General features: G+C 39.7%; 1 protein-coding gene and 1 pseudogene across 1 annotated transcript in view; both read right to left on the minus strand.

Moving 5' to 3' along the window:
• Positions 1-20,251, minus strand: part of LOC125902281 (tripartite motif-containing protein 16-like protein) — a 43,888-nt gene that overhangs the window by 9,936 nt on the left and 13,701 nt on the right. The window lies entirely within an intron of this gene.
• LOC125902285 (E3 ubiquitin/ISG15 ligase TRIM25-like) lies at positions 4,568-6,555 on the minus strand (annotated as a pseudogene).

Here is a 20,251-nt window from a genome sequence, read left to right on the forward strand (position 1 = left end):
TTCATGATTAGCTTAACACTATCAAAGCTTTGTAGAGACAGTTGTTGATATTAAATGATGACCTTGAAAAAAAAATACTGTGTGGTGTTTATTAGTTGAAATAAAGGAGGCCAAACTAAAGTGTCACCTTCAGTCAGTGAGGATCATGAGCCAAACAAACATTAATAAAGACAATCATTTCAGCTTCTTGTATTTTAAATCATGAAATCCTAGCATGTGTGTAAAGGTGAGGTGTCAGAGAGGAGTGTGGACACAGGTGCATCACCAGGTGCCATTTTATCACCTCTGTTCTTTTCTCTGTAAACCAATGAGTTGAAACTCAAACACACTGCTGATGACGTGGCACTGGTTGGCCTTCTGTGTGAGGGGGACTCTGCAAAAGGTGGCACATATTTGAATCATGTAGTTTCTCTGCAGCAGTGGTGTGAGGAGAGTGTGTTTAATAAATGTAGGTGAAACCAGGAGCTTCTTTAATCAGCAACACACCAGACGCTCCTGATACATTTCAACCTTTGACCATCACTGGCTGCCTGATCTTCACACAGAGAGGACTGAGTGTATATTTAAGGAAACCTGAACTTTTAGTGGTCTGACACAATTTAGCACCATGTGTGACACCATGTGTGTTTATTATCAAATGGTTTCATGAGTCTAAAAACTAAAACATGCAGACAAAGTGAGTGGAGGAGCTTTAACCTCCTCTACCTCCCTGCTTAGCAGGATGAAGGCGCCCTCTTGTGTTGAGCATCACTTTTCACATTTCACTTGTTCACCTGCTGTGATGTTCACTGCAGGAAGACAAGTCCAAAGTTCACTCAGCCTTTGGCAGCTTCACACAACATCAGTAAAGAGACATTTCAATATGTGTAATATCACACTGTGTGCGTCAAAGCCGGCTATAGCCACTTTGGTGCCCTAGGCGGGATTAGGGTTCGGTGCCCCCACCCCCTAGTTTAACTTTTTTGAAGGGGGATTAGCTATTCTAGCGTTAATATGTCCTGTAGACAAGTTGAATAAATATTGATAGTTGCACTATACTTTGATTATATTTTGAGTTAGGCCATATTTCCTCTGTAAACTGTATTTGTCATCAAATATATTTTATTGTGCTACTTTTACCATAATAATAGAAGTATGTAAGACAGATTTTGGTAATAGATACTGTTGGTATTCTTGAATGGACTCCTTTTAATAAAGTCAAATATGTGGCAATATTGCATTCAAATGAAAATTGGGATCTGTGTGCAAGCTACAGTTCCCATTGTTTTCCGTCGCTATGGAGCTTTATAGATGTTTAAAGGCTTGGCCAACTTACTGACATTGTAAAAATAGACTTTCATAGCCTCCATGTGTGGACAAATGGACGAAAACATTCCAGATGTACGGGCCAGGATGAGTTGCATGTGGAAGTGATGTGAATATTGTGGTAAGAGTATTTGTGAATGTTTGATAGAAACAACAAAAACGTCTCTGGATGTGGCCATATTTACATTAGAAACATGACTGCAGCAGTAACATACAGTTACAGAACTCACCTGATTCAGGCTGTGTCTCACTGGAAGTCGTGAGGTAGTGAGGTGGTGTGCTGAATCCAGCCGTGCTGCTGCTTGTTGCCTGACTTGTAGCTGTATTCAAACATACAGTACATCCATACTGTTACACCACTGCTTTAAGTCTGCTGTGTCATTCTACTTCATATAAAGTGAAGCACTGTACAAATAGACTTTATTTTATTTGATCTACATTTACTGTAATTAGTAACAAGGTTAAACTGGAACATTCAACAGTAATAATAATGACATTATAATAATAATATTAATAATGATAAAAATGACAACATAGCAGTGTGTCAGAGACCACCAATAATTGGCTGAACTTACATTCTTCAGCGAGTGGAGGAGATGTCAGAGAAGGCCCCTCTGCAGCAGCTTCTCGGGGCTTCTTGTTCAAATCTTTTCTCAGTGCATCTGGACAGATGTGGAGTAGATTTACCTCTTACTGTACAGTACAAGCAAAACATGTAGCTGCAACAGACAGACTACTACTTGCACCAGTGATGTGTTCAACATAACATAAATTATTATCTAGTTGTGATTATGAATGACTAAAATAAAAGAAGTTGCACTACAGTTATATTGTCACACAGTAGTTTTACAGTTGTCCCAATTTGTTATGGAATTCCAGCACAATATCTAATGTGCTGAGTAAGAGGAGGAGCACTAAGCAGCCAGAAGTTAACCAGATACAAACAGCAATAAACCAGCTCAGCAGCTTAACTCAATGCTTGGCAGCGATCACATCATTATCTGGGCACACCTGAGGGCTTGGAGGTCTTTTCATGATGATAACTCAATAATCTGACAATTTATGACCTCTTGTTGTCTGTCGGTCACAACCTACCTACCTGAGATGCGCACAGATAACTCGTCCCACCCCCCTTTCCAACAGTGACATGACTGAGCACGGTGCAGGACAGGTTCAGGGCCAGGTCAAACAATGACAAACAACAGGGGGGTTGTTGTTGTTTACTTTTTCTTACTCTGTCTTGAAAAAAGAACAAATTATGAGGAAAGGGCGCCAGTCATGGCTGCAAATTATTAGCAGTATTTATTTTATTTTATTTATTCTATTTTATTTTTTGGAGGGCTTGCAGCTGCGCCCCTGCCAGCATGTGGCACCCTAGGCGACTGCCTGCATGGCCGATGCCAAGAGCCGGCCCTGGTGTCCGTTTGTTGACAGGAGTCACACCCTGAAACCCTGATGCTGCATTCAGGTGACATGGGAAAGATGGGAGAGATAAGACATAGTATTTGGGAATGTGAGATTTGAGGCTAAACGTTCAAATGTCTCTGAATGAATTTTCAATGTTTTGAACTTTAGACGCTTGCTGTAGCGCCACCATCAGGACTATTGGCTTGGGTTTACAGCTGAGGTAATCTGGCATAAGACTGGACCTTTGTGCAAAATTTGGTTAGCTTTCACCCATGGTCTGGTCCAAGCTATTTGTTTTTATTTAATTTAGAGGCTTGCTGTGATGCCACCATCAGGACAATGGTCTTGTGTTTCATGTTGAGGACATGTGACATTTTGATCTGTCATTATCATCAACACCCTTGCTGGGTCTCAAACCCACAAGCCCTGACAGCAAGAACCAGCTCCTAAGTCACTGAGCTAATTGGCTGGAAGTGAGACCTGCTGTGTAGCTTCATTTGTCGACTCAGGGAGTCACTGTCCGGGCAGCTGTTGTCAAGGCAGATTTCAAAAATGCTCAAAATGTCAGAAATTCTGTTACCTGAACAAAAATCTGATAATACATAAATTGCATCTTGACAGCATGGAAATGTTGGTGATTTGTTTTTGACTCTAAGTGTTTTGCTTCATAAGAGAAAATCTGATGTTTAAAAATGCCACTCTTACATTGACTCCAGTTGTTCCCATGAGAGCAGAATTCAAAATGTTCTCAAAAATTCAGTTTTGAGATAAAATTCTGATATTTGCCAAACTTCATCAACCATGACTCCAAAATATTCTCATTTTTTTCAGGAAGATTGAAAATGTATTTTGCAAGAATTTGATAGTACATGTTCACAGTACTGTTTACAGTCAAACATTTTGATGCACTGTAGGCTTAATTTTTGATAAATCAAAAATCAGAGAAACAAGTTCTGTGGAGGACGGTCTGAAGATGCTCTCTAGCAAGTTTGGTGACAATTGAGCAAAAATTGTGGGAGGAGATAGGTTTTATAAGTTTTACAGTTTTTGAAAAAAACTGAGTGATGGACTTCATAATTTGTAATGAGTTTAAGTGGACTAAAGTTTCAGCAGGATTGGGGCTACAGTTTGGTGAAAGTTTCAAAACTGTAGCATGTACTGTTGATTTTGTAGGTATTTTTTTTTTTTTAGAGATTTTTTAAATTTAAACCACTGTGTGGTGTTTATTAGTTGAAATAAAGGAGGTCAAACTAAAGTGTCACCTTCAGTCAGTGAGGATCATGAGCCAAACAAACATTAATAAAGACAATCATTTCAGCTTCTTGTATTGTAAATCATGAAATCCTAGCATGTGTGTAAAGGTGAGGTGTCAGAGAGGAGTGTGAACACAGGTGCATCACCAGGTGCCATTTTATCACCTCTGAGATTTGAGGCTAAACGTTCAAATGTCTCTGACTTGTTGAATTCTGATTAAAGAACATGGAAACACTTGGAACCAAATGTAAAGAATCATATTTTCATGTCATGATTTTATGACTGGACCTGATATAAGCTGCTCATTTTTACATTTGTTGTTGGAGTTCAAATATTTCACGTGTTATAAAAGCTGAGTCACTCACTGCCACTGTGGCAGTGTTTGGTTTCCTAGTGTCTCTGTTAGGTGCTGTCTGCTGAGAACATTTCTCACAGATTGATTCTGTCATATCAACATTTATACATGTTTAAAATCAAAGTTTTAAAAATTAAAATGAGACCTCATCAAGCTCAGGAACAAATCATGTTTGTGCTGGCCACATCTGATCAAAACAAAGATTTAAATAACAAATTTCACTTGAATGACTTGTGACGACACAAATTATGATCTGCATCCAAATTTATTTGATGTTCATGGACACAACAACAGAAAGCAAACACTATTAAATGACTCTTGTTCAGTGATTTCATGCTCAGATTCACTTCATCCACACAAGAATCTCAGCTGTGTACAAGACAATAATGAATGATGTCCTTATTGATTATGATCAGGATCATTACACTTCTATAAAACCTCATAACAACAACAACATTTGGTCTGCCAAACAAATAAATGTGATTATAGATTTCTTTACAGATGAACACAAAGAGAACAAAGTGTGGAGGATAAAGGAGGTGACACACACAGGAAGGAGCGCCACCTACACACACTCAAACATTTACACAACAACTCAGGAGAAGATGTCAAAGTCCCGCCCACAATGTTTGACTGACAGCTGATCTGTGTGCAGTGAAGAAACGCCACAACAATCAGCTGTCAGCAACAAACATGGAGACCAAACACAGAGTTTAACCCTTAAATGACTTCAGACTATTTGACTTGACACAACTCAGCTGTGGAATCAGAACAAAGACAAAGTCCAGCATAGAGAGGCTGAGTGAATGTGGTCTGGACTCTGTGGAGGAGAGTCATGGTTTCAGAGACGCTGTAGAAGGACAGAATACCTGCACTGTGATCCAGGTACACTCCTACTCTGGAGGACTGAGGACCTGAGACACGAGTTTGGACTTTGTTGTGATAAAAGTTATAACTGTTATTGTCACAAATTAACATCCAAGATTTGTCATTGTTTCCAAATAAGCATTCACCCCCCCCTGCTCGTCTGATATTCTTGTATGCGACTGCTACATAAACTGTCTCTCTCCACTCCACCTCCCAGTAACAACGTCCAGTCAGACTCTCTCTACTCAGGACCTGCTGCCAGTCAGTGAATCTGTCTGGGTGTTTAGAATAAGACTGTTGTTGTCTCATGAATGTCACTTTCCTGTTCCCCTCAGATAATAACAGCCGTGTGTGTGCTGTGTTTGGATCCAGTGTGATGTGACGTGAATATCTGAAGAACTCAGCTCTGGTCTTGGGCTCTGGTTGTGGCAGTAAAACATCCACTTCAGTCCCTGTCAGTGAGACGTTTGTCCATGTGTCCCTCAGAGCGTCCTGTAGTTTATCTCTGACTCCTGACACAGCCGCTATCACGTCCTCAAAGTAGCGGCGAGGACAGATGTTGATGCTGGATGAGTGTGTGGCTTCACTGAGTGCTGACAGTGAGGGGTAGTTGTGTAGAAACTGGGTGTGATCCTCTGTGTGTGAGAGCTTCTTCAGCTCAGCGTCTTTCCTCTTCAGCTCAGTGATCTCCTGCTCCAGCTTCTCCTGAAGCTCTTTGACTCGACTCACTTCAGTTTCCTGCTGCCATCTGAGCTGCTGCTTCACATCAGAGCGTCTTTTCTCCATGAGACGGATCAGCTCAGTGAAGATCTTCTCACTGTGCTCCACTGCTTTATCAGCAGAGCGACTGATAGCCTCCACCTCCTGTTGGAGCAGCTTCACATCTTTCTCTGTGTCCTGGATTCTCTGCTGGATGTTTTGTCGACTCCTCCAGCTCTCTCTGCCTCTCAGTCCTTTCTGCTGCAGCTGACACTGTGTCGTGGCCTTTATGTTGGTCCACATCTTCAGCTCCAGCATAGCAGTGATCAGCAGGAGCAGCTTGGAGTCCAGTCTTCTTCAGTTTCTCCACCAGATCTGCTAACATGATGTTTTTCATCAGGACAGGCCTCGGTGTGAAGCTCTGCCTACACTGAGGGCAGCTGTAGATTCTCTTCTCATCCTCTCCATCCCAGAAGCTTTGAATACAGTTGATGCAGTAGCTGTGTCCACAGGGAAGAGTCCCCGGATCCTTCAGTAGATCCAGACAGATGGAACAAGAGAAGGTTTCTCGGTCCAGCTCAACTCCTTTCTGCGCCATTTCATCTCTCAGTGTCAACAGCTAGTTTGAGCTCTGATCTAACCAACATGCTGTGTATGGAGTCTGTCAGCTCTCTGACATCACCACAGTGTTGGTTACACCCATCTTCTATTTGTAGATCTGAAGGGGAGGGAACAAGAAAATGTGTGGACAAAGTGGAGCTGCCTGTGTGTGTGAGAGCAGGAAGAGGAGGGAGGGCTCATCAAGCTCTGAGTCATTCCAGGAAGAGGAGGAGTTTGACAGAGATACTGTGTGTGTGCGTTCCAATACCCAGACTACTGTACTATAAAGTATGCATAACAAAATTTAGTATGACCCAATACACAGTATGTCAAATGCAGTATGCCAAAATTACCAGGATGTTCTACTACGTCTGGTCTGATTTTGCAGTATGCAAGCCAACCTGCTTTTCTGGCTATTCTGACCCACAATCCTCTGCACAGCGGAAGATTGGTCACATCAGCTGGGCCACAAAAACAGATGACCACTTGTTGACAGCTTTATTGACAGCTGATTCAAGTCCTTGATGACCAGTTTAATAGTAATAATAAATATATGAATTCTTTATATGAACAAAGTAATCATAGAGATTACCACCACCAACAGGACATTACTATGACAATAACAATGACAGATACTGCTGATGTCATTTTCCTGTGGTGAATATAATATGTTGGAATCTACCTTGTATGCAGTGATCACTTCAAAGTTACAACTGCAAAGCAGCAACAACAGCAGATCTCTCCAGGTTGACCTCAGTCTCTGGTGAGCTCGGTGAACGACCTCTTGTTTTACCTCCAGGGTAACAAATTTGTGAGAAAGAGGGTCAAAGTTCAGGGTGTAATGTTGTGAGAGAGCAGTGTGTCCTGATTGTGTGCATACTGCATGCAACAGTACGCACTTTTCAAAGGCAGCTGCAGCACTAAAAGTAAAAAGAATTATAGCTGCTGCGCAGCAATGGGTCGGGTCCGGGCTATTTTTGGCAAATTTAGGCAATTCTGAGCAACAGACAGGAGAATAGGAAGACAAGACAGTTGACAACAATGTTGATTTTGGACCACTTGAGGCTTGAACCCACAACTTCTGGAAGCAAAGACTGTCATCTAACGCTCTGAGCTAATTGGCAAGTGGCAGTACAACAGTGGCTTCACAAATTGAGTAAGCCATTCACTATTGTGCAGGCAGATTTGAAACCACTGTAAAAAATTCAGTTATGAAGACAAAAATCTGAAAATACACATACTGCAGCATGGAGATGTTGGTAATTTGTTTTTAAAAGCGATTGATTTGCTCCATAAGTGAATAACTGATGTTTAGCTATGTCATTATTGCATTGACTCCAATTGTTCACATGAATGAAAAATTTAAAATGCTGTGAAAAATTCAGTTTTTGAGGCTCAATTTTTGATAAATCAAGGAGGAGAGAGGAAATAGGTTTAAGAAGTTTTACAGTTTTTGAAAAAAAACTGAGTGATGTACTTCATAATTTTTAATAGGTTTAAATGTACAAAAGTTTCTTCAGTATTCCAGTTTGATGAAAGTTCTGAAGCTGTAGCAAGTATGGTTGATTTGTTATGAATTTTCAAAGTTTTGAACTTTAGACGCTTGCTGTAGCGCCACCATCAGGACTATTGGCTTGAGTTTACAGTTGAAGTAATCTGGCATGGGACTGGACCTTTGTGCAAAGTTTGGTGAGTTTTCACCCATGGGAAGTATGAGTTCCTCCTCCTCAGAAGAAAATTAAAGCAACGATATCGGGGCAAGCAAGACAGGTTTTTCTGCTTAATCCATCCATACAGCTGTCTTGAATTAGCGAGCTATCAGCCAATCAGAAAATAATATTTCTTGTTGCTGGGTCAGAAAAAAGGTTTCTGCTGCAAGCACGCACTTCACAAATATGTATGGATGCTTCGAGTGTGTGCACAGGTTGCAGACAAACTGGAAGTGGAAGAATATGGTCAGGTAGCTATGCATAATCATTTCATGTATTATATCACTGAATTGAAAAACTATTTAGTGTTGGTTGTATGTGTAAGGAGCCTTTATTAGATTAACACACTATCTTTAAACACCTCAAAACCACTTGGCCCAAAGGGGCTCGGTTGGCCGACGGGGAATCTCGATGAGAAACGGGAGTGGGAGACTGTCGCGGGGAGGTCCCGCGAAAGGCTCGAGGCAGTTGGAGCATCTTGGTTTCGCTGTTGGTGATTCAGCCGCGGGTGTCGGCTTGGGAGGAGCCGCTTTCCATCCTTTCCTGTCTGAAGTTGCTGGAGTGGAGGTTAATGTTGGAAGGTAGGCCTAAGCGTTCAAAAGTCCTAAATTAATGCTTGTGTAGCAGTATGGCCGTAGCTGTGTGCTGCCTTAATTGGTGCTGCAGTCTCAGCATGTCTCTGCTGGGGGCGCAGCCTATAAAGGTGGGTGGTTGTGCTCTGGGAGCCCTCTTGCCTGTAGCTTCCGGGTGCTCCGCCTCCACCACTCGCTTCACCTGGTCGCCTCACGCCGGATCGCTCGGCTCGCTGATCCCCGGGTATGTGCAATGCTGCATGGGTTTGTGTGCTTTTCATTACGTTGTGCAGCGATCGTCAATTGGCTTTGTCCCTCATGCAGTTCCTGCACCTGGGTGTCCCCTCTCCATGGTCGGAGACAGTCGCGGCACATTGAGTGTCTCTCCCCCGGCACCTCGTCTCATGTGCTCCAGCGTGGAGAGGAGTGATCCGCGGTCCTCTGCCACATTTGTAATCGTGCCGCTGCGGTGCGGAGCTCTCCTTTTCCTCACCTGTGTGACAATCATCTAACGCCTGACGGTATGTAGACGTCCTAATGCGAAAGTTACCAGCATAGTTCATTTTTAGTTTTAGATCCTAAAACGCGTCTTTCAATGGCAGGGTGCGCACATGTGTGATCATCTCCACCAGCTCTAACCCCGCCTCCTCTGCACACCGCGTTGGTCGGCTGCTGTTTTGTCTGCGGTTTTGTGGAACTGTTTTGTGAGCCTGTTTTGCTGTGCTGTTTTGTGCGGCTGCTGTGCAATTGTTTGTTCCCACTCATCCAACTCTACATCTTCAACATTGCTGTTGCAGGCACTCATTAGGGTGGTTGCCTTTCTTACCCTGGGTTGGGCATATCTTATAATACAACCAACAATGGACTGATTTTTATTAATAAAAGTTTCCTCTATTATTGGGTTGCATGTATATTGGGGTTTAGTTATTTTTGATAGTTAATATTTTATTTCTTTGCCTTGTGTTTGAATTGTTTTGCATGTTTATTTGGGTTTATCAGTTCTGATGAATTCAAGATTATTTCTGATTATTTTGTTTATTTGCTGTGGTTTGTTTGACAATTTCCCTTTGTTTGCATGTGTTGGGTTTTGATCATTTATGTGCAGTTCATTAATTCACCCTTGATTAAAAGAGCCCAATTTAGTTATTTGTCAATTTAGTTATTTGTCAATTTAGTTAATTGTCAACGTAGTTAATTGTCAATTTAGTTATTGTCAGTTTACTTATTTGCCAATTTACTTATTTGTCTTTTTGTTTATTTTGTTGGGTTTGCATAGGGTGAGTGTGTGTGTGTGCATAACGATTTTATTGAAGAACTGTCTTAACAAAATATATTGTTAAATAAAATGTACTTACTTTTTATACTGGACCCAGTCTCAAGTCTTCATCAGTAAAACGAACTTGTGTGCTATAACAGTGCAAAGGTTTAGCATAATTCTCCAGGTGAAATTCCTGGGGTGGCGTTGTCGGTAACTGATAATTAATTTAACACTATTAATTCCCTTATTAGCTGTTTGGGTGTGGTTGGCTGAGTCAAAATTCTCTTAAAGGTAATTATTAAATTCTCAGCATCATTCATCCCGACCCCCCTGTTGCCACACTTGCATAGTTTTGTAATTATTCTTAACGGATTGATTTTAAGGTAGTAAGTACACAGAGTAAACCTAACCTAAAATCATAAAGTAAAACCTTGCTGGCCACCTGAAATCACTTTTTACTGGAAAATAATGTCAAGAAATCAAGCGTAGCGTTAGTTCTGGCAGGCCACGACGTCAAGCTCTAAATTAGCCGTTAACGACAAGCAAGCAATCCTCAATCAGCTGATGGCTCAGCTGACTGCCCCTTTGCTCCTATTGGAAAATTGCATTCAGAGCGCGCTATTTAAACAGCTCTAGCCTGGCCCCCTTTTGCTGCTTCCTCTGCCGGTAATCGCAACCCACCTCCACCCCAGCTCCTCCTGTCATGCTCTTTTCTCTGCTCTATCTGGGTTTGTTTCACTGCTGCGCTCCCTGCTATAGCCGTTCATGATGGCTCATGAAGGGCAGGAAGGTGTGCTCTTCCTGCCTCAGGCTTTCCACGCAAGCGCGTGGAAGAGCAGGGGGTCCCAGATCCTCCTGCTATGTGGGTCCGAACTTTATTGTATTCAGTTGCTTGCTCTGCTCTGTCTGGGGTTTCTTTGCTGCTGCGCCCCCTGCTCCAGCCGTTCATGATGGCTCATGAAGGGCAGGAAGGTGTGCTCTTCCTGCCTCAGGCTTTCTACGCAAGCGCGTGGAAAAGCAGGGGGTCCCAGAACAGAACCATACCGCCAAATGTAATATAACTTGTGCAAGTAAATAAAGATTATTTTTGACAAAGTGGTCCTGACTGAACTGCAAGTTTTGGTCAGCAAACTAAACTTGGTTTCTGTTATGGTTACATATTGTTGGTTGCTACCACTATAGTAAACAGCACAGATAGCTAAATAACTGAAATTCAATTTCAGTCTAGAAGTTTCAAGAAGGTACTTTCATGAATTTTTATGTGCAGGAAACAGCAGCGGAAAAGAAAAACAGAGCAAGCCGAGGAGAAAGAAAAGGTGAGGTCCTAATTATAAACTAAAGCGACTTTTGAAAGTCAAAACTGTGGAGGAGACATTAAGGTAAACAAAATGATAGCGTGCATTTAAAATTTTAAATACACCATTACAGCCTAATTTGAAGCTTGAACCTTCAAATGAGTAAACCGCAAATAATAGTAGCAAGTTGTGTAGAAATGCATTTGTATCATCATTTAGAAATATGTAGCTTAAATTCTCACCAAAATAAAACCATCCTGTTGTTGGTCTCACTGAGCAGCACAAATACAATGACACTTAACACAAGTAGAAATGCAATGTATCACATTTATTGGATAATTAGTACAGCACAGTACTCAATTGGAAATCATAATTCTTACTTTAAGCAACTTAGAACATCCTAAATTCAATAAAGGACAGTAATTACTGACTGACTGTATTCCTTGGTTACTTCCAAGTCAAAAACCTTCCTCCCTCTTAACGTACTGTAACACAGTCACAAGTTTAAACTAAAACATCCAAAATGCAGTTAAGCACAGTAATTAAATTTGTTACTTTCCATCAAAAGTAAAAAACCCACCTCCTCCCTCCCCCTTAAACATAAAAATTGCAAGTCACATTCAAACAACATCCAAAATGCAGTTAAACACTTCCTTCTTTACTTGCAAAAGGCAAAACCCCCTTTCTTCTTCCACATTCCTAAGGTTATTATTTTCCATCGAGTCTATTTAACCATGTTTACAACATAAACAATCATTTTCCATTTCACAGGACTGTCTATGGTGAAGGTTCCTGACACATGAACATAAGAGATATGTCATTGTTTTCTTCAGGTAAAGACTCTGAAACAGGTGTCCAGGATTCGATTTTTATAATACGGTTTTCATCGTTGTCTACCACACATTTTACATGAGACATATCAAGGATTAGCTCCTCAATTTTGTCCGGGTTTTCATTTAACTCCATTTTGTTTTGTTGTTGTAGTAGTTTGATTAAGTTGACACCATTTATTTTATAGTCTTTTGTTCTCCCCACAGTTTCCTTTAATGACAGAGTGCCACTTAAGTTTTTGTTAATCACTGAAGTTTTGTTTTCTGTCACAGTTGTCACATCTCCTGTATTTGTCCTTTGGGTTGGAGTTCCCCAGTTGCTGTTCGTTACAAATGCTGCAACGTAGTTTATATTTTATGTCTGCAGCAACAGGCTGTCCCATCAAGTTTGTAATGTTCTGATCTAAATCGATGTCCTCATGGTTGTTCGGCAGTGCAATGTTTTGGCTCTCAGTGAAGGCTGATTGGGGAGTCATCGTGAGTAAAGACTGTCCCGCAAAATGTCTAGTTGACAGATGTGTTATTGTGTGAGATTTTTGTGCTTGTATTTTTTGGGACTGGTCATCCCATACCTGAATCTTAATGGCACCGGTTTCGTCTGTTCCCACGATGGTGGTTACTTCATGGTTGCTGTCACGGATAGAGACGCTGGATTTATTGGTGTCAACTCTTGTGATATGGCATTTGATCAAGTCGATCTGATAAAAGATAAGATATTAAGAAATAATTAGGGATTAAACAGTGGAAGGAGAAAAAAAAATTCAACACTATGTGACTGAGCAGAAAAAGTGGCAGTGCTCCATGGATCCGAGTTAAAAAAAACAAACAAACAAACAAACACAACAACAACAAAAAAACTTGATATTCAGGTGCTCATAAAGTGTGTGTGATTAAAATGACTGAGCGGGAAAAAAAAGTCAGACAGTCAGCTTATACTCGATACTTGATGAAGTAGTCCAAATAGGGACATTGAGGCACTCTGAATTGACAGTAAAAATCATTTAGTAGAGCAGGGAAGCAGACAGTGCATTTTGACTAATCACCTGAAAACTGTTGTACAGTCAAAATGTACTGTCTGCTTCCCTGGTTTACTAAAGGATTTTTACTGACAATTCAGAGTGCCTCAGTGTCCCTATTTGGACCACTTATCAAGGACTTTAGAGTATAAGCTGACTGTCTTTTCTTCTGCCCAGTCATTTTAATCATGCACCTTAAATAAGCACATGAGATTAAGTGTTTTTTGTACTTGGATCCATGCAGAACTCCCACTTTTTCTAAAGCAAACACTATTTACCTTATGGTGAGAGGGAAGCAGTTTCACCTGAGCTAGGGTGCTTTCTTGAATTACTTGTTGTCGCTGTAGAAAGTTGACATCTGTTGGCTCCATCGTAGTTTTATAAAAGCGACGACATCAAAATCAGAATTTTGCCGATAACCTGTGTATTATAGTATTCAAGATAGAATAGTTAGTAAGTTGATGATTACAGGAGAATTATGTGCATGATAAAGATCATTAAATTAACAGTTGAGTTATTTTAGACATACTTACTGCATGCTTTTCTGATGTTGGACAGCTTTACAGCTTGTCGTCCTTGTGCAAACCTTAGAAAGTGTCCATGAAGCTGTGTTTTGTAGGAAACAACGTTGTGAAATGCTTCATTTGAACTCTAAACCACAGCATTAAAATACTGCTTTCTGTTCTTAGATATTTTAATTGAGGGCACTTTCGTAAAGTATCCTTGTACAACAGCAATATCATCTTGCACTGCAGCTCCTTTAAACCTTTTACTCGGGTGCTCCTCCATGATTTTCTAAGTAGGGAAAGCTCCAGAACATTAAATACTTTTCTGTTTGAACAAGGTGTTACTCATCAGCAATTAGCTGACTGATTGGTCACTGCACTGACAGCCATTTTGACATGAGACAGTACGACAAATACAGGTGTTACCAGTGATACCAATTAAGGTTCCATTCCATTCAGGCCAAACAGGGTCAGGGTGCTGCTATTGTGCATGTTGGCTCATTAGAAAAGCTCTGCTACACAAATGGAATATAACCTTAATTAGTATCATTGGTAACACCTGTATTTGACCTACTATCTTATGTGAAAATGGCTGCCATGAAAAAGGTCCAAAAGGCCCATGTGATTTAACTGAGATTGACCTCTTTAGTCAATTCGAGCTTGTAGGGGTTCAAGTACTGAGTTTGTCATGATTTGTTTCTACTTCCTGTTTTATTTTGAAGTTCCTGTGTTGTCTTCCTGTCCTCTCCCTCTGTGATTAAATCATGTGTTTCACCTGTGTTTGATTGTTTTCTGCCTTATGTTTCTGCACTTTCTCGAAATGCCTGTTTGTCCTGTGTTAGCACTCTGTGTTTCTGTGTGTTCTTACCCTGTGCTGTTTCCCTACGGTGTCTTCACAGGCCTGAGTAAAAAATCAATCAGACAACTGCAGCTCGTCCAGAACGCTGCTGACAGAGTCCTCACCAACACCAAGAGAGTGGAGCACATTACACCAGTGCTTAAATCACTGCACTGGCTTCCTGTGTGTCAAAGGATAGATTTTAAAATCTTGTTACTTGTCTATAAAGCACTAAATGGTCTCGGGCCTAAATACATCTCTGATTTACTTGTACGTTATGAAGCACCCAGACCCCTCAGATCATCTGGAACAGGTTTACTCAGTGTTCCCAGGATCAAAACCAAACAAGGTGAAGCAGCCTTTAGTTTCTATGCTCTCCGCCTGTGGAACAAACTTCCAGAATATCTGAGGTCGGCTGAAACTGTCAACTCATTTAAATCAGGACTTAAAACATTACTATTTACTGCAGCTTACCAGTGAACTAGATATGTAACTTATTGTTAGGATAATCTGTAGCTATTGTTTTTATATTTGTCTGCTGTTGCTTTTGCTTTATGTTTGCTTTTTAAATGCACTTTCTGCACTGTTTTTCTTGCTTTTAGGTTTTGCTTTTAATGATCTATTGTTCCTTTAATGTTTTATCTTAACGTATTTCCCTTGTAAAGCACATTGAATTGCCTTGTGTATGAATGGTGCTATATAAATAAAATTGCCTTGCCTTGCCTTGCCTTACTGCGTTTGTGTTCCCCCAGTGAGTTCCTTTGTTTCATTTGAGCCAATAAATCACTTTTTTGTTTCTCCACTATTCTGGTCTGAGTCTGCATTTGGGTCCAGCCCCTGTAAAGTTTTTGTACTTTTAAATAAATGAGGTCTAGTTAACTCTTTACTAATTTTGTGTTTAATTATTTATTTAGGCTATTTATTTATTTTAAAGGGAATACAAGTTGCAATGTGTGGGTTCCAAGCCTAAAATAATTAATGTAATTTGATAAGTTTTCTTTTTAATATAATAAATAATTAGGAGAAATTGTCTGTAATCCACACAACATAATGCTTGAATATCATATTTTGACATTAGAATGTGCATTTTGCCTAAACTAATGGATTAACTCACATCCTCTGACACCAAGGACCACCCTCTGTCTGTGAGCTAACTAGTGCCAAAAGTACAGTTTTGAAAGAGGGAAATCAGGAAATTTCAATTGGATTTGAAACACAGAAAGCCAGTCAAAACTATTCACTACAGACAAAATTGTTTTGTTTTGTGGTGTTGTAATGCTGGTCCAAACATAGATGGCGGTAATGTAGGCTACTTTAATGCTGGTTGCCACATACCATAAAACCAAAGAAGTAGTAGAACTGAAATCACTTCCTAGCTTGACATAGCTGAGAGCTGAACAGAGTGAGAAGAAAGTTAACACAAAGAAGAAGAAAAGAGAGTGAATAAGGAAACCAGTGTTTAAAACTTGTATGAGATTTTTCTGTTGGCTGGTAAGAATATCCTTATACACTTGAAGGATTCAACAGATTTAGAGTCCAGGTGATGTTTTGATTTATTAAAACAACTTAAAATTTACACAAATGCAATCACTTAATGGGACAATGTAGATTTGTCCTATTAAGATAGTCTATATTTTCTCAGACTGTGAGACAAAGGAATATTATAGCTGCTGCACAGTGATGGGTCGAGTCTGGGCATTTTTAGGCAATTCTGAGTAACAAGCAGAAGAATAGGAAGACATCAAGGAAGTTGATATTACAACCTGCATTTAGCATCAACCATTTTGCAGGTTGCATCATCTGGAAATTGTATTGCGGCAATTGAAAGGTAAAGGTGGCTGAATATTGGGATAAATTTGCAAAGTACACTTTTGTATCAGTGGAAATCACTACACAATAACAACTTACAATTTTTCTTTTGGACATTTGAGTATTTATTTACAAAGTAATTAACACACGTCTGTAGTTTGAGATCCACAGAAAAAATACCACTTCAGGCTACTTTTATACTTACCAAATGAAGAGTATACAAGGTTGATATTACATTACAGTACTTAGTGGATTTAAAAGCAAGATCTATGTTGTAGATGAAAAATAATTAGATTAAGTTGGATTAATTCAGTACTCTATCTCAGTCCATTTAGGTGCACTCAGAACAATGAGTCAGCCATGTGTGTGACCTAAAGAAATTTGCATCATCACTGTGCGCCTTCATCCTCTTGAGGGTCACGGGGGGGGGGGGGCTGGAGCCTATCCCAGCTGACATCGGGCGAGAGGCAGGGTTCACCCTGGACAGGTCGCCAGACTATCGCAGGGCTGACACATAGAGGCAGACAACCATTCACGCTCACATTCACACCTACGGACAATTTAGAGTTATCAATTAACCTAGTCCCCAATCTGCATGTCTTTGGACTGTGGGAGGAAGCCGGAGTGCCCGGAGAGAACCCACGTTGACACGGGCGAGAGTGCTAACCACCACACCACCGTGCCGCCCTTCATCAAATTTCTTTTGTCAAATTTCTTTTATCAAATTTCTTACTGTAGTTTCAATCCATCCACGATAGTTCAGGTCAGTACGGTTTATTTTCAGGTTCAACTGTAGATAATAAATGGGAGAGAAAGTTAAAATTTGAGTAAAATAGAACTTTCAGTTTTGACTTGTTACTCAAAAAATATTAAGGAAATTGCATGGTGAAAACTGTAATATGTTAGAAGTACAGCTAAATGAACATTTTGCACAGCTTTCATATAAATATGATCAATGAGAGTACCATCCTCAGTAGTAACATTTAAAACACGTTGGCTATAACCATATTTACTCATCTTCAGAACTGATGATGAACTTAGAATATTATCATTGAAATCTCCCATTATGATTTTTTTGCAGGATTATCTTCCACTTCAATGAACTGTGGCATGTTGCTCATAGCATTTTGAATTTTACCATTGCAATAAATGGCAGATTCTTTAACATCTTCAATGATAAGTCCTTCGATGGAACTGACTCTGCTTAAACCAACATAAGCTTGCCTGGGTGCAAATATCTTCTTTAGAGAAACAACTGCATTGTCCACTGTTAAACCTTTTTACCTTTTTTTTTTTAAACCATTTTATACACAGTACAACTGTAGGCCAAACGAAGGGGAAATTGTCTTCTTTTGCCTCCACGGTTATTGACTTGATCTTCCTCTGGCTTTATAGGGGTTGCATTTTGTGGTATATATGGCCTGCGAAACACCTTAGACCTTTGGTTCTGTCCAATTTTTGTATTATCAAAGACAATGTAAATTGCATTTGGAAAGCATCTGTCATCACTGTCAATGTAAGCAACAGTTCAAACCATCTGACACACAGATATTTTTAACCAACATGACACGAGCACCTACGCCCAGAGAAAGAGATTTCTTCAAGCAGGTACTGAATACATTTGAGTGGTGGCTGATTTTCTCTTTCAATCTTCCAGTTTTAGCATTTCTTTCAAAATCTTGAGCTTCAATCTCCATTATGTCATTACAAGTTTTACTCAGCATTTCTGCATTGTAAATGTCAACTTCCTTATTTGTTGCAAAGATGTGGATAACATTTTTCTCTTCTCCCGTTATACGTTGTTTCAACATGTGGATATCAGCTTCCAGCAATGGTTCACCTTTGTTCAGCTTCCTTATTCTGTTTAATAATTCAGCAAATGATACATCTTTTTGCCTGACAATTTCTTGAAGTTCGATAATGGCAAAATTATCTGCCCATAAATTAATCAGATGCGATTCATCGTAAAATGATATGATATATACAACACAAGAATAAGCATCAACCACATACTGGATATCCATGTTTGCATTCCAGGCCCGTAGGAGATTTTCATTGTATTGATTTATCCACAAAGCATCTGGGTTTCTTTTGTGAACAACACTGGTTTTGCCACTGAGTCTGGCGCGAGCATTTTCGAAATCGCTTTGAGATATTCCAAATTTTTTCAGATAATTCAGTTTTGAGGGATTCAACATCATCGTTGCTCAAAGCCTCTTTGAGTTTTGTCAATATAGTCATAGCTTGGTCTTCTGACATTCTGGGTGTTCTGACATCTGACATTCTGACAACTTTATCTGTATTTGAAGCACTCTGGTTCTTTTTTTGGTCATTTTCCTTATGTCTGCAGATAAATGTTTGACAAGAGGGCTCACATGGGAAATTAAATCTACATGTTGTACGTTTTTTCCTACATGTTTTTGAATGCCTTTTACTGTGTTTTTGAACACTTGTAACTTTTTCCTCCAAATCTAAATCATTTGATGGCCTTTTGCAGGTGACGTATCGATCTACAAACTGTACAACGTCCTTGTCTTCAGCCTTGTCAATCTGTGGAGCATTTTCTACCCAAAACAGGCAATGAGCATGAGGAGATCCTCTGTGTTGAAGCTCGATGCGATAGAAATAGTCCTTTATCTTACCAATTGGGTTTGCATCAGAAAAGATAACTTTGTTTAAAAATGTTTGAAAACGATGATCAAACATTCTAGCTGCAGTTACTGGATTTCTTTTCAATAAATTATTCTTTTCCAGCCAGTCCATTTCATCAGTATTCTTAATGATGCCTTGTTGTGTCATAACTGTCTGCAGGATTTCCTTCCATCTCATTTCAGCACAAGAAAAAGAGCAGAACCAAGTTGGTATGCCCAGTTGTCTCAGCATTGCAAATAAATCTTTTTGTACAGATTGCCAGAAAGGAGGCGTTCCACGGACAGGTCGTAAAAATTTGTATCCCTCATCAAATTTTAATATCTCTTGAAGAGATTCTTTATTTGTCAATGTGCTTGCAGTGACATCCCTAAAGCTGTTAGAGAACCCTTTCCTCAAAGCAATTGAAACATTTTATAAAATTTGTTGAAGTTCAGAAATGTATTGAGAACAGAATACATAGTCTATATTTTGCGCAAATCTTCCATCAGCATTTAAGATTCGGTGTTTCAAATAATTTGCAAGTGTAATTCTTATTGGCCTTTCATCACAGAAAGTTGGACCTCCAGTTGGAAATAAGGATGGAAAACATTTAGCTTCATTTGATAGATCTTTCAATAACTGGACAGGATTATTTCCTTCAGCTGGTGCGAGACAAAAGATGTCGTCAAAGTGATGATCCAAAATTTCTTGGCCAATGTCAACAGGTTGCAAACATGAATCCAGAAAGATTCCTTGTTGTTGTTCAGTGTAAGTCAGATCCTCCTCAACTTCATTGTCTTCATGCACACCAGAGTCATCTCTTTCATCCATGCTATTATTTTCCAATCTATAATTTTTAATTGGCTCATCTTCAACTTCAAATTCATCATCCACTTCTTCAATTTTCTCAAGAGGGTTAATCCATTGATCATTGACTTCTATATCTGCATACCACTTGTTGTTTTTAATCAAATACTCCAAAGCAATTTTAACATGTTCTGTTCTGACAAACTGATATTGATAATGGTCTTTGTATGATAATCTTCTTTTAAGTTTTACCTTAACAATCAAATTACTATTTTCTTCTCTTGGTAGAATACTTGTCACATCATTGATGTTAGAAGGTACACAAACAACTGGGCCACAAACTCCACTCTGTCCTCCACGAGGCAAAGGAACAAGCTTCATAAAGGGACTATTCAAAGCTATTAAATGTTCCTCAAGAGAATTCAAGCACTTTAACTCCAGTGGAATTGGTTGTAGATGAAGGCTGTTGAAAGTACTTCCTTCAGGCATTTTA

Source organism: Epinephelus fuscoguttatus, linkage group LG15 (genome assembly GCF_011397635.1).
Source record: "Epinephelus fuscoguttatus linkage group LG15, E.fuscoguttatus.final_Chr_v1".
Lineage (NCBI taxonomy): Eukaryota > Metazoa > Chordata > Actinopteri > Perciformes > Serranidae > Epinephelus > Epinephelus fuscoguttatus.